Source organism: Triticum dicoccoides, chromosome 7A (genome assembly GCF_002162155.2).
Source record: "Triticum dicoccoides isolate Atlit2015 ecotype Zavitan chromosome 7A, WEW_v2.0, whole genome shotgun sequence".
In the NCBI taxonomy this organism is placed as follows: Eukaryota; Viridiplantae; Streptophyta; class Magnoliopsida; order Poales; family Poaceae; genus Triticum; species Triticum dicoccoides.
Genome location: NC_041392.1, coordinates 717,382,675 through 717,395,153, shown reverse-complemented (window position 1 = coordinate 717,395,153; position 12,479 = coordinate 717,382,675). Strand labels below are relative to the sequence as shown.

Genomic DNA, 12,479 nt, shown 5'->3' with positions numbered 1-12,479 from the left:
CGGCGAGGGCAGGCCGCCACGCGATCGTGGCGGAGACCATCCTAGGGCGCAGGTGGACGTCCGGCACCGGGTTCTCCATGGCGACAGTGGGAGCGGCAGCAGCTGCGGCGGCTGCGGCGAGGGGGGGCGCGGCTGCGTTTGGTGAGTGGGGGGCGGGGATGACACAGGAGGTTGCGGCGGCGGGGGGTGCAGGGGTGGTGGCCTTGCGGTGGTGGTTGAGCTCGCAGGCGCTGGAGACGTGACCGGAGCGGGAGCACAAGAGGCACCGAGGGAGGTTGGTGCACGAAGCAACACGGTGTTTGGGCGAGAGACAGCGGAAGCAGCAGCCCTCCGCACGCGTCATAAATAGATGCTGGATGCGGGTGAGGGGGCGAGGGAGAGGGTTGCGCTGCCGTCCACCATTGATGGTATGCCTCCTAGGCCGGTCACGGCGCCACCAGTATGGGGGCCTGACCGTCTGCCAGCCCTGGCCGCCATGAATGCGAGAGCTGCTGGCTTCAGGGTGGCGCCTCGGGTGGCCGTTGGCGGGCGTGCCCACGACCGGCCGCGGGGGCGGACGGAGTGAAGGCCCCACCACCACCGAGTTAAGTCTGGGCGCAGGCAACCCGTCCCTGACGGAGGTCGCATCGGCAGATCCAGCGGCAGGGCTCGAGAGGACGTCGCGGTAAGAGGATGGGCAGCGAACTGCTGATGGTGGGGGTGGGCCTGGAGGAGGTGGTGGGAGGGGTCGGTTTGAGCTGGGGGAGGTCGGCGAGCGGCCGGCCATGGGTGCGCCGCCGCCGCAGACGGGGCGAGGGCAAGCAGGGGAAAAAGGGGCGTCCAATTGATCCAACTCCGTATCACCACTCCTACCAAAACGCCTCCCTTTTGACCTTGCTGGGGTGGTTGTGGGTCTGTTTCCAGTAATGCTGCCTTGGGTAGGTTTGCGGAGCTCCAGATCAAGGATGTCCTTCACCTCAGCGCACATTGGTTCCAGCTGTTGTACAATTTCTGCCATCTTCTTAGACATCTCCACACGATGAAACTTATTTTTTTCTCCAACTAGTAGTGGTGCCTTCAAGGGTTCTGACATGCCTGTCTGAGTAGTAACAACGTGGCCGGCAACATGAGCACCACTAGAGACTCCCTTCGGTATGCATCCACTGCCAACAACACGCTTCCCGCCGCATGTGCGGACAACAGATAGGCATCCTTGTTTTGCATCATCTTCTTGGGAGTCAAGATCGTCGCCATTAGCATCATGCCAGCATGGGGAAATCTTGAATTTATTGGCAAAAAAAGCTCTGGCAGTGTGCCGCACATTGAGGTTGAGGTTGTGGATGCAGCCCCCGGGATGGTTATCAGCGGCGTGCCGGCATCGTAGGTGCTGTCGAGTTTGTCCTGGATGCGGAAGTAGTCCAGCTCATCGAGCACGTCGTTCGCCTCGTCCGCCAGCTGCCGCAGCATGTGCAGCTGGTCCTTGAGCGCAGGGTTGGTGATGTCCCTGCCGTGCGCGGTCTATAGTATCCCCTGCGCATGAAGCAACTTCCTCTTAAGGGTGCTGATGTTGGGGCCGAGACTGTCGCAGGCCGCCCAGTTCTCCAGCAAGCCATCCGAAACAGGGGCCAGCGCCTTGCCTACCACCCACACTGCTGCACTGATGGCCGTGTCCATCCTCAACTCCTGACGTGTGTTGCTGATAAATGTGCTCGAGATAGATGCTGCACACAGGAAGATCGAGAAATGTGCTTGCAGTCAGTCACTAGCAAATAGCAATGATAGAAACTAATTCTCCCTCAAAAAAGGAAAAATAAGAGCCCATGGGAGATGAAAAGTTCACTTACACTAGGTGCCAGAGAGATGCATGGGTTTGCAGATTGCAGTCAATCAGAGACGGTGGAATTAATGCAGCAGACGAGTGTGTAGACAGAGAATTCGGCGTCCAGCCCCCATTTCTAGCTAGCTAGCGAGGAGCTGCAAAACCCATTGACACCTGCAGCAGGAGGCAGAGCAACCAAGTTCAGTACACTACACTCACACTTTTTGATCGACATACATACTACTAGGTGATCAATACGTACCTGCCGCTATTACTCGAAGAAGGTTGGTGCTTGGCGTCGGCGGAGAGATGTGCAGTGGAGGAGAGCAGAATGGTCAAGGGATTCTTTCTGACCAAAGGAAGGAAAAAAGGATTCTGCTTGCTGTTAGTCACTAGCAAGTATCAGTTCAACAACTGGAGCAAATCACGAGAGCACTTGCCATCTCTGATCTTAAAAGGAAAATACATACAGATCCGGCCCGGAGGAAAAGAAAGGTTCTTCACCTATATATAGTAGTTGTTGAGACTTAATTGAGATCTTGGTGCAGACCTAGCTAGGAGATGCAAAACCTCTTCTTGGCATCTGCAGGAGGCAGCAGAGGAACCAAGTTCATGTTCGCATTGGATCCATGACAAACAGTGCAATTTTGGTCTCATCATTCAACCAGGTTCAACGCAGAGTGTACGTACCTGCTGCTGCTCCTACTATCCGAAGATGGCTAGCGCAGATGTGTGGAGAGCAGCGGCAGTGAGGAAGAAGATAATAGGCGGAGCTGAGCAGGTTGTGTGATGCAAACTCTGAAAGGATGGGGGGGGCAATGGTATTGGGGGTTAGGAGTATGCCGTCCGTGTGAGATGTTAACACTCACATGTCATGTTGTGTGCAATGCAGGCCAGCGAGGACTGGACCGCCGCAGTTATTGTGCTGAATGATTGCTTCCAGTAATTCAGAAGAGGACACCGGCCTGTGATATCTCAGAAGCTGCTGTTTTATCCGCAAGGCATAGTAGTATCTCTCAAGAGGTGAATAATTTCATTCAGATGAGAGGAACCTAAACTGTAGTCCAGAGTGTAAAAAAGATTGGTTCCGGAAACATAGTACTACATAGAATCTACTCCCTCTGTCTCATAATATAAGACCGTTTTTGGCACTACACTAGTGTTAAAAACGTTCTTATATTATGGGACGGAGGGAGTAGCAAGTACTTACTAAAAAGGAAGCGTATATTGACAATTGAACTCTCAACGCAAGAGGTGAATAGATCACCTCAACCCTTTACTTGTACTTGACTGATTAAAACTTGATGAGGTGTGCACAAGAAGAATTTGCTTCAAAACTAGCTTGCGACTGAATGAAACCACACGACACCAGTGAACCAAACCCAACCCTTGTCTCGCTCAATACGGTTGGGTGTGAACGTTGGAGACCCTTGGAATGGATAATGACACCAGCGGTCCGCACAACAAGACAGCTGAACCGACTGCCCATGTCCATGTCTCCTCAGCTGAACATGAAGCCTCATTCACGGTGAGAGAGAGAGGACATGTTTCATTCATTCCCAGTGACAGGAACCTACCTACCGAGTTGGAAAAGTGTACATAGTGAGTGAAAATGATTTAAATGATTCCAGAGGCATACTGTTGGTTAGGTTACCACCTATAGCATTTGGTACTGTCAATTTAACTCTCATAATTAAGTTTGTGGACCTTGCAGTTGGTTCTCTGAATTATTTGCTTTACATAATGAAGGACACTAGTGCCATTAGTACCATACAAGAGATTTGAAGAAGCAATCATGTTTGCTGCTGTGACATCTCTGCATCATCAAAATGAGAGAAACCTACAGAGTTCAAAGTGTTAAGAATGATGATTCAAATGATTTCTCCGCAAACATATTGCCAACTGGAGCATAAAAACGCTATAATTACCACACACACACACACACACACACACACACACACACACACACACACACACACACACACACACACGCACACACACACTGTAAATTGTGAAGTGAATATGAAGCAATCTTGTGTTGTAAACCTCACCACTGAATCTTGAAGACAGACAGACACAAGATTCCTTCATATTCAGTAAGGAGTAGTGTAGTTTTGAACTGACAAAACTCTTGAAGCCAGACAAGAATAAACTTATCACACCAACGGTTGGTGGGAACGAAGGGAGTAGCTGGGAGTAGCTAGTAGCGCCATTGAGCTCGAGGAAATCGGCATCCAGCTCACTGCCAGCAACAAAACATGGTTCACAGACATGAGCATCCAGAGAGGCTGCCTCTTGGGCCAGCTCTCCGTGACGCCCTTGTTCGTCAGCGACTTCACTGCTTGCTGGCTCGTCAACATGGCAGCTTACGAGGCCTCCGTGGCCATCACATATCCATCAGACGGCTTCGCCATCAGCTCGTACATCTCTGCCCTAGCAATGCTCATGGACAAGGAAGAGGACGTGCACCAGCTGCGAGCCAAGCACCTCATTCACAGCTTCTTCAGTGACCATGAGCTGCTTGTTTTCTTCAAGAGCCTCGCCCGCCACATGCGCCTCGGCCACCGCTACTTCGTCATCACAGAGAAGATTCACAACTTCAAGCGTGAAAGGCCTCTGAGAATCACCATGCATAGGTTCGTCTACAACAACTTCAGGGTCATCGTCGCGGTGCTCTCTATTGTAAGTGTGCTCGTGGGTATCTTCAGAACCTTGATGAGTCTCAAGCAGCATCAACCATAGTAATTCGGATGAACGATGTCTGTTGCTAAATTATTTTATGATTCATCTGCTGTTTTGTGCTTATTGTGTTGTGATTATTGTGTTGTGATTGTGATTGTAAATGAGCGGAGAATGTCGTACCTCGTTGGAGGCGACGGTTGCATGTTATATAGGCAGGGGCATCTCCCTGATAAGCATACAAGGTTTGTTGGGATTACATCTTGAGAGACAAGGAAGATCTAGAGAGATAGAGATAAGAAGTTACAAAGATGGACTCTATCTATCTAGCTAGGCCAGGTTCGGCCGGTGCACCCTATGAGCCTGTTGTACTATGTTTAACACCCTCCCATAATCACAACTTGGACAAGTTGAGATTACGTTTAAATTCCTCAAAACTTCTTGTAGGCAAGGCTTTAGTAAACCCATCAGCAACTTGATCTTGAGAATGAATAAACCGAACATCCAACTTCTTGGCAGCAACTCTTTCTCTGACAAAGTGAAAGTCTATTTCGATATGTTTTGTCCGTGCATGAAAAACTGGATTGGCAGAAAGATATGTAGCACCAAGGTTATCACACCATAAGCATGGAGCTTGTTTACAGCGTATGCCAAGCTCCTTGAGCAGAGACTGAACCCAGATAATTTCAGCAGTAGCATTTGCTAGTGCCTTATATTCTGCTTCTGTACTGGACCTAGATACAGTAGCTTGCTTTTTAGCACACCAAGAAATCAGATTTGGACCAAAGAACACTGCAAAGCCACCAGTTGATCGTCTGTCATCTAGACAGCCTGCCCAATCAGAGTCAGAAAATGCACTGACAAGTGTTGATGGTGACTTGCTGAATGTTAGTCCAATACTCAAAGTATTTTTGACATATCTAAGAATGCGTTTGGCAGCTGTCAAGTGTACTGTAGTGGGTGCATGAAGAAACTGACAAACTTTGTTCACAACAAAGGAAATATCAGGGCTAGTCAAGGTTAAATATTGTAATGCACCAACCATACTTCTGTACCTGGTGCTATCCTCTTGATTCAAGAGTTCTCCTTCTGACAAGGACAGTTTTTCTGAGCTGGACAATGGTGTTAATGCTGGCTTGCAACCTTTCAACCCTGATTTTGCTACAAGATCAGTTGCATACTTTTCTTGGGTAAGATAGAGATCATCTCCTGCTCTTTTTACTTCAATACCAAGAAAATAATGCAGGTCTCCCAAATCCTTGAGAGCAAATTCAGAATTTAGATCTTTTAATAATCCTGTAACAGCCTCATCTGATGAACTTGTGACTATGATATCATCAACATATATAAGTACAAATATAGAGGTATTTGACTTATTATAAATAAATAATGAGGTGTCAGACTTGGAAGGAGCAAAACCAAGTGCCTGAAGTTTTAAGCTCAACCTGGAATACCATGCTCTAGGGGCTTGTTTTAATCCATACAAAGCCTTATCAAGCTTGCAAATGTGAAGAGGCTTACTTTTATCCTCAAACCCAGGAGGTTGTTTCATGATCACTTCCTCTTCCAGAACACCATGGAGAAACGCGTTCTGTACATCTAGCTGGCGGAGACACCATCCCCTGGACATGGCAATAGACAAAACGAGGCGAATAGTGGCAGCCTTTACAACAGGACTGAATGTATCCTCATAGTCTAAGCCATACCTTTGCTTAAATCCTTTTGCTACTAGCCTAGCTTTGTAACGATCAATGGTTCCATCAGACTTCTTCTTTACTCTGAAAACCCATTTACAGTCGATCACATTTTTACCTTTGCCGTGATGTGCAGAGACTAAGTGCCATGTTTTATTTTTGTGAAGCGCCATGCACTCTTCTTCCATGGCTTTCTTCCACCGTAGATCATCCAAAGCTTCTGCAACAGTACGTGGAACAGTGTCTGCACTGTGTGTGTTACAAGCATAACCAAATTTTGCTATATGTTTATAGTCTTTGGGTTGAATTACTCCCCTTTGAAGTCTGGTCCGTGATGGTGACAAAGCGGGCACAGAAGATCCGCCCCCTGGAGCTGCTGCAGATCCCGAAGAAGACCTGCCGGGGGCCTCAGGCGCATGCGACAAGGCGGGATCTTCTGTGACCATCGGGCGTGACGTACGGGAGGATGGCGCCACAGAAGATCCGGCGGCAGCGGGGGCAGCTGCGTCCGGCTTATGATGAGGCAATGATGAGTGGGCCCCCGCAGATGCGGCGCGGGACTCCACACCCGGATCCCGCCGAGGCGCGCGCCGCGTGTAGTGACGCGGTTCGTCACCGAACCGACCGGGCGCAGGGTCCACCCGCGCAGGCGCGCCGTGATTGGCTGGGGCGCTGTCGACTTGTCGCGGCGCGGAGCCGCTGCTGCCACTGCTGGCGTGGCGTGGCATGGGGCTCGAGGAGGATTCGTCCGTCCCGTCATGCGCGGAGCCCGCGGCTGATACGCCCTGATCCCGAGGCAGATCCGCCTCGACAACGCGGCTGCTGCATGCAGGGGGCATAAAATGACGAATTTGGCTGATTTCTTCAGTATATTCTGCGCCGATTTTTGCTGTTTCATCACAAAACTCATCACCAGCATTAGTAGGAGAATTAGTCAATAATTGATCATTAGTAGTAAAAGCATCCCCATTGTCAAGGCCGGTGAGGTGAGATGGGAGAAGAAGGATTTCCTTTTGAAGGAGAGTGCCGGCGTTTGGGTGGAGGTGTGCAAAAGGGAAAACAATCTCGTCAAATACGACATCGCGGGAGATATAGACACGACCTGTGGATACATCAAGGCATTTTACACCTTTATGTTGTGGACTGTAACCAAGAAAAACACACTGTTTTGATCGGAATAGAAGCTTGCGATTGTTGTAGGGACGAAGATTTGGCCAGCACGCACAACCAAACACTCGAAGTGATTTGTAGTCAGGCTTGGTGTGAAGAAGGCGTTCTACCGGAGTTTCATTGTTGATAACTCTACTAGGTAGGATATTGATAAGATGAACTGCGGTGAGAAAAGCTTCATCCCAGAATTTTAGTGGCATAGAGGCAGGTGCAAGAAGAGCTAGACCTACTTCAACGATATGCCTATGCTTACGCTCGGCGGATCCGTTTTGTTGGTGAGCATGAGGACATGATATGTGGTGAGATATGCCAATCTGTTGAAAAAAGGAGTTTAGGTTTCTGTATTCCCCTCCCCAATCAGATTGTATAGCTAGAATTTTGCAGTTGAACTTTCTTTCTACAAGTGCTTGGAAATTGTGAAAAACTTGAAACACATCAGATTTCTTTTTGAGGAGATATATCCATGTGTACTTACTGAAATCATCAATGAAACTCACGTAGTAGGTGTGACGCCCAACTGAGGTAGGCGCAGGACCCCACACATCAGAAAAAATGAGTTCAAGAGGCTTGGTGGAAACACTTGTAGATATAGGATAAGCTAACTGGTGACTTTTAGCACGTTGGCATGAGTCACAAATAGTCTCACAACTACGCTCACCAACAAACGGGAGCTTATTCTTTCTAAGCAATTTCTCAATCAAAGAAAACGATGCATGTCCTAATCTATCGTGCCATCGTGTTGAAGATACTTTGGTGACACCATAGGCTTGTTTATTCAATCTCCTAAGCTCCGGAATCAACGGGTAGAGCCCTCGAACACATCTACCTCGATAGAGAATTTTCCTCGTGACCTGATCCTTGATCAAAAAGAAAAACGGATGAAATTCAAGGAACACATGGTTATCGATGGCAATGCGATGAACGGAAAGGAGATTTTTGGATGCACTAGGAACATGCAAAAATTTTCTGAGACGAATATTTTTGTGGGGAGTTTTTATTACTGAATGACCAATATGACTAATGCTCATACCTTCTCCATTGGCGGTATGGACTTGGTCTTGCCCGCGATACTTTTCGCGCATGGTTACCTTCTCCAACTCCCCTGTGATGTGATCTGTCGCGCCGCTGTCCACGTACCAGTTCGTGTCGACGCCGTAGGAGCCTTCTGCCGCCCCCGCAACCTTCTCATCTTGGGAAGATTCTCCATCTTCCTCGTAACGGTACCAGCAGTCCCGTGCAGTATGCCCTGGTTTGCCACAAATTTGGCAGCGCGGGATGTCCGGAGCAGCGCGTGGGCGGCCTCCGCGGCGACCCTTGTTGCTGTTGTTGTAAGGCCGACCGCCGCCGCCGTTGCTGCTGCGTGGAGAAGGGTTGCCGTCGCCGCCCGAAGACTTGCCCTTGGAGCGCTGCGGCCCACGGTAGCGAGATGAGCCACCGCTGCCTCGGCCGCCACCACCACGGCCGCGAGAAGCCGCGTTGGCAGAGGACTTGAATCCTCCACCGGGTCCTGCCGTGCTGTAGAGGAAGAGGCGCTGATCAAAGTTACTCATCTAGGCGTAGAGGTCGTCGATGCTGATGGGCTCGGTGCAGGCGTCGTTGGCGGAGATGAGGGGTTGATACTCCATGTCAAGGCCGGAGGTGATGTAGGAGATAAGCTCATCATCATCGATCGGCTTCCCAGCAGCTGCGAGCTCATCTGCAAGGGACCTCATGTGGGCGAAGTAGGCAGCCACCGACTGCGTTCCCTTCTGCGCCGTGGAGAGCGCAACCCTGATGTTGTTGACGTGCGCCCTGGACTGCGAGGAGAACATGTGGGCAAGGGCTGCCCAGAGTTCGTGCGGCGTGGCTATGGACGTGACCTGCACGAGGACTTCCTTGGTGAGGTTATTGAGCAAGTATCCAAGTACCTGCTGCCCTTCTCTGAACCAGATCGGATAGAGAGGGTTGGGTGTTGTCTCCTCTTTCCCGTCCTTGTCCTTCTTGACGATGAACTGGGCGGGCTCCGGCATCGTCCTGTCGACGTAGCCGAAGTAACCAGCACCTCTTAGCTGCGGAGTCACCTGCGCACGCCACAGAACGTAGTTGGTGCGGGTGAGCTTCTCGGCGACCAGCCCCATGGAGGCGATCTGGACAGAGCTTGAGGACGACATGGCTGGTGGTAGGTGTTTTTTGCTAGATGTGATGGATAGAGGAGGCTCTGATTACCATGTAAACGAGCGGAGAACGTCGTACCTCGTTGGAGGCGACGGTTGCATGTTATATAGGCAGGGGCATCTCCCTGATAAGCATACAAGGTTTGTTGGGATTACGTCTTGAGAGACAAGGAAGATCTAGAGAGATAGAGATAAGAAGTTACAAAGATGGACTCTATCTATCTAGCTAGGCCAGGTTCGGCCGGTGCACCCTATGAGCCTGTTGTACTATGTTTAACAGTGATCAATATCGTACGTCTCTGCGTGTAAAATTTGCCAGCCCCTTCCTTTGATCTCTTCTTAGTTAGGTGTGTATAAGATGTAAAGTTTGTATCGTCAATGGTTTTTCAAAATAATATTGTTGTGTTTTTAATTTGAATTATTCCTGGTCAAGCCTCCAAGTCCAGCACCTTCCCTTTTCTTAGTTATCCAGCACATGTTCGAACTGAAATAAGATGGAAAGAATTCATAAGAATAGAAGATGAATGCATCTGCGAAATGCAGAAATAAGAGAACAGAGGGAAGCTTATTTAGAGCAGAGTACTAATAATGTGCCAAAGGAAGGTTCCGATCCAGTAACGAGTAATTTCTAGATTTTACATTGGGTCTGAGTCTGAGTGGATGTTTAAAATCCGACGAAATTTGTAACTTTCCTATGTTTTATGTTTTACCAGTCCAAATGCGACAAAGGTGAAAATTTCTGTGGTAACTTTCCTCCCGAGCTTCATTGAAATTTGTATGAACCAACCCCCTAGCTTCCAAGGATAGAAGGCCAGTTGCTTTGGCTGTTTTCCAACTGTGCACAGGTTTAGAAACTGGTAGCAGTCAGAGATACTCCTCATAGCCATACCAAGTGGCCAGATCAAAACCGTAGCATCTTGGAGTCTTCTTCTATTTTCAAGGTATTGAAGTCTCTTGTCTTGCACATCGATCTCATTTTTTTTTTTTTGAACAGACATCATCGATCTCATTGAGTAGGGCTACTACCCAAACGAAGGGCCTAACCTTATGTGCGATGGGAAATCCTGTCGAAAGTCGAAACTGCTCATGGAAGAGGTTGTTCGGACCAGTGTTTTCTCGAGCGAGTGGAGATGTACGTGGACGGGTTGCCCAAAGCTCAGCTCCAATCGCCATCTCATGTGTGGCCTTTGGGGGAAACAAGATACCCAGGTGTTCGTCGACCGTGTTAGAGCGCTTGGGTCGGCGCGGACAAAAATGAAGGCCCAACGCGCCGACCTAAAAGCAAATCGCATCCATCTGGCGTCCGTGCCGACCCATTTCCGGCCTAAAATTGCGCCTCGAATGCGTCGGCGCGGACGCGCCGCGCGTCTCCTCGCCGTCCGCCGCGTCCCCACCTATAGGTCATCCAGCCGTCACCCGTCGTCTTATTAATGACGACCACCGATAGAGGGCCCACTAGTCAGCCAGTGGAAGCGTCCTTTTTTAACACGTGCGGCAGGGGCCGGCCTCATCCACTTCTTCCGTCCACATCTGGCCCGCCCACCACTCCCTTTGCTTCCTCACCCGACCGCAAACCCTAGCGCGCCATGGGCCTCTTCGGCAGCAGCAATGGCAAGGGCAGGGGGCAAGGGCACCCCTGGCACCTCGTCCTCCCGTACTCCCCCTCCCCCTACTCCGGCGCCGGCGCGTTTCTGACCTGGTCGCCGGCGCCTGTGCATCCCGGTGCACCAAGCGAGGTGGCACTGGGAGTACAGGCAGCCGCTGTCGTACCCCGACGTCACGCCGCCGCATCATTGGCATCTGGATCCGCAGCGGATCCCGGTGCTGGCGGTTCCGCGGAGCCAGCGGGCGCACGACGAGGAGGTGCACAGGCGCCGCGCGCAGCTCACGCCAGAGCAGCGTCGGCTGTCAGAGTACGCCGCTGACTCTCCCAACTGGGAGGCTTCGTTCGCCCTCGAACACAAGGAGCATCGGTGTTCGGGTGTCGACGCCGTCCTGCCGCCGTTCTCACCGCCGCCCCCGCAGGTATAGCCGGAGGACATGGAGGCAGAGGCGGTGTACCAAGCGCCCTCGAGTAGGCCCTGCATCACGCGCTCGAGGCTAGCTGCCTCGAGGAGGACGCGCACTGGGATGGGCTGGAGCAAGTCCTTGCCCTGTCGGCGGTGGGGGACTCCGTCCACACCCCGCTGTTCGTGCCGCCACCGCCACCGTAGCCGCCCGTCCAACCCAAGCCGGAGCCGGAGCCGGAGCCGACGCGGAAGAGCTCCCCGCCTCCACCCACTTGGCCGGAGGAGGCCTACTCGTGGACGGGTCAGTACCGCGAGTGGGTGAGCGCGCCTCCCGTCCAATCCGTCGCGATACCGGTGCAGGAGGCGGCCCACTTCGAGCGCTGGAAGGAGCACTGGCTCCGCCAGGAGCAGGCCGACGGCGAGGAGCAGATGCGCTACGACGCCATGCTCCAACGCAACGCGGAGGCGCTCCGGCTCGAGGAGGAGGAGGAGGAGCGCGGCTGGCCGCAATGCCGCCGCCCGAGCAGACGCCGGAGGAGGCTGCCCTGGCAGCGTACCAGGCGGCGTTCGGGTGGGCTGGCCCTGCTCCGGTCTTCATCGACCTCACCGACGACGGCGACATCGACAACAAGGGCAAGGGCAAGGCCAACGACGTCTAGGGCAGCATGCGGGGCGGCAGCAGGCAGGCGTAGACTTTTTTGAATATTTTAGTTAATGTTTAATTAGGTTTAAGTGTTCTTTGGCCAGCGTTTGACCAGCCACTTATGTTTAATTATGTATATTTCGTGCTAGTTGTTTTTTTTCACGCCGGCACATTTGGGTCGGCCTCCCCGTTGGGCGGTCAAGCCGACCCATTTCAGAATGTGGACGCGCATGTCCGCCTGGCCGACCCAAACGGACGAAAAGCGGATAAAGCTCGTGTTCGTTTGGGTCGCCCCGTCGGAGTTGCTCTTAATGATGTTATTCAACAGCACCG

The 12,479-nt window shown here is 51.5% G+C and overlaps 1 long non-coding RNA gene and 1 pseudogene across 2 annotated transcripts; both read right to left on the bottom strand.

Moving 5' to 3' along the window:
- Positions 1 to 822: 822 nt before the first annotated feature.
- LOC119331589 lies at positions 823 to 2,619 on the bottom strand. 2 transcript variants are annotated; one of them, XR_005160577.1, is made up of 5 exons: positions 2,489 to 2,619; positions 2,303 to 2,381; positions 2,061 to 2,173; positions 1,824 to 1,972; positions 823 to 1,700 (listed from the first exon to the last, which is right to left on the bottom strand). It is a non-coding gene; the product is annotated as an uncharacterized LOC119331589 (long non-coding RNA). The 2 variants fall into 2 exon arrangements; XR_005160576.1 differs by having other exon boundaries at positions 826 to 1,700; positions 2,061 to 2,147.
- A 6,256-nt stretch (positions 2,620 to 8,875) lies between these two features.
- Positions 8,876 to 9,014, bottom strand: LOC119334882 (annotated as a pseudogene).
- Between the last annotated feature and the right edge of the window lie 3,465 nt (positions 9,015 to 12,479).